This window comes from Lepidothrix coronata, unplaced genomic scaffold (genome assembly GCF_001604755.1).
Source record: "Lepidothrix coronata isolate B3197 unplaced genomic scaffold, Lepidothrix_coronata-1.0 Scaffold451, whole genome shotgun sequence".
Taxonomy (NCBI): Eukaryota; Metazoa; Chordata; class Aves; order Passeriformes; family Pipridae; genus Lepidothrix; species Lepidothrix coronata.
This window is the reverse complement of record NW_016690631.1, coordinates 22,872-25,436: the sequence shown is the minus strand read 5'-3', so window position 1 is coordinate 25,436 and position 2,565 is coordinate 22,872.

Genomic DNA, 2,565 nt, shown 5'->3' with positions numbered 1-2,565 from the left:
CAAGTGCTGAGATGGTGGGCACCCAGGAACACAAACTGTGCCTGGCCACGGAGCCTGCAAGGAGGAGCAGAGACAGCAGTGGCAGTGTGGGGGGCCAGTTGTCCCTGTGCCTTCCCCTGCAGGCCCTGATTGTCCCTGCTGGGCCCCTGTCCATCCCCCCCAGGCTGAGCTCCCCCCAGGAACTGCCATGGAGCTGAAGCTGCTGCCATCCCCTCCCTGCAGCTGCTGGCACAGCCAAGGGAGCAGCAAAAGCAGGGCCAGGAGCAGAGGCAGCAGCAGGGGAGCCCTGGGGGGGCCGGGAAGCTCTTGTGTGGGGCAGGAAAGAGGCACTGGGCATGAGGCCGGGGCTGTGCTGAGCAGGCCCAGCCCTCACATCCCCCCAGCCAACGCCGGCTGCCCGGGGGGCGCGGGAGGGACCCCCAGCCCTTGTGCCCCACACTCAGCTGGCAGAGAGAGAGCCAAGGGACAGGGCCACGGGCAGGGCCACGGTGAGGGCACAGCCTGTGGCAGCAGAGCTGCCCAGGGCCGGGGGCAGCCAAGAATGTTGGTACCAGCCACTAGGGGGGCCGAGCAGAGCACGAGGCCTCTTGCAGACCCCTGGAGCAGCCTCCCACTTGCCAGCCCCACTGTGGTGGGGTGACACTGTCCCCTCCCTCCAGGACACTGCCCCTGAAATCTTCATAGGGGCCTTTTGTGTCTATTCCTGGTTGCTGATTCCTGCTGGGGACCTGAGGGAGCCTCTGCAATCCCATCCATGGGGCACAATCTCCTCTCCAGAACTTGACTCACTGCAGACTTTGCAGGGAAGTCTGTGCTGGCAGCCTGAGTATGTCCCGACCCCCTGCGCTCCCCCCAGGATATTTGGGACGAGTTCCCCCTTCCTGAGTACCCGTGGGATGGGGGTGCGATTGTTCTCCTGCTGTTGCTGTTGCTGCTCCGCCCCGTCCCTGCCCTTCCTGCTGCTGTCGGGTGAGCGGAGCGGCCACGATGGGAAAGGGGCAAGAGAAGCGAAAAGAGCAGGTGGGACCCCCAAATGGAACGTGAGGGGCGGTGGGTCACCCCCAAAGGGAGCTGGGGGGAGCTAAGGCTTGGGGGGCCGATGGGAAAGGGGTGGGAGAAGGAGGCTGAAGGGAGGGGGGACAGCAGGAGTGGGGTTACCGTGGCAGTCCCTCTGTGTCCCCATGCCTTGATCCCTGGAGAGTGGGGGAGGCTGCAGAGAGGGGGGAGCTGTGAGAGCCCCAAGAGCCTTGAGAGGGGTGAGCTCAGGCCCCCTGTGCTGAGCCAGCAGTCGGGGCCATGTTGTTAGTGCCAAGTTTCCATCAGGCTGAACCCAGAGCCCACCCATGTGTCAGGGGGCCTGATCCACTCCTTGCTCTCGTTGCACTGGGGCAGCCTCTGGTGTCCCCCCACCTGTGGGGCTGTTTGGTTGCCTTGGGCACAGCCGGCCCTTGTGCAGGGCTGTGCCCTTGGGGACTCCTGGGAGTGGGCGGGAGGTGTTTTTTGGGGGTGCCAGGGTGGGTTGGGGGCAGAGCCCCAGCAGTGGGCAGGGGGATGCGGGTCCCCCCCCGTGGTGGGGGTTGGTGTTGCTGGGTCAGTCCCCACCGGCTCCATTGTAAGCCCGGTGCCGGCGGGGGGGACACAGCAGGTTTGGGGCCCCTCCAGGAGTGCCCAGGGGGTGGGTGTGGAGCCCGGGAGGTGGGTGTGGAGCCCGGGGGATGGGTGTGGAGCCCGGGAGCTGCTGAGTGTGGAGGGCGGAGCGGGGCAATGCCAGAGCTGGGGGACCCCCAGCAGCCTGGAGGGGGCAGCATGGAGAGGGAGGAACCCCGGGACCCCCGGGAACCTAAAATGGAGGGTGTGGAGAAAGGGAAGCCTGGACAGTGGGGACCCCTGGGATTCCTGGGACAACAGAGTGGAGAACCTGGAGAGGGGGAATGTCTGGGAACGCAGCACCCAAAGGCGAGAGTCAGAGGAGAAGGGACCCTTGGGACCCCCAACACTCCCAGCATCCCTAAGTGGGACCTCCAGCATCCCAGACAGGGGAGACCCTCTGACCCCAGAGGGGAGAGACCAGAGAGGAGGAACTTCTGGGAGAGATTTTTTGGGCTAATCTTCATGTTTTGGAGTATTTTTTAGCTGAATCTCAAATTTTTGCAGTTTGGAAGGACAGGGGTCTTCTTGCTGTTTCTGAGGGATTTTTTTTCCTGAATCTCAGGGGTTTGGATTTTTCTGGGCTGAATCTTGGTGTTTTGGAGGTTTTTATGGACACAGGGTGCCCAGTGAGTTCTAGAGGTGGACTTGGGCAGGAGGAACTTCCAAGCCAATGTGCTCAGCCCTTGTTTTCCCCCCCAGCAGGATTTCTCCTTCCCAAAGTTTGGGCGGATGGAGGAGGAGGCTGCGAGGAAGAGGAAGATGCCGCGGGCCCCCCAGGCAGGTGAGGAGGAAGTCAGTGCCCCTTTGTCCCAGTCTTGTGCTGCCTCTGGCAGCCGAGCGTCGCCCCTGGCTGCAGGACAACCCTGCTGCCGTCCTGCCAGGGTGGAGTTGGGGGGATGTCCTTGGCCTTCCCTC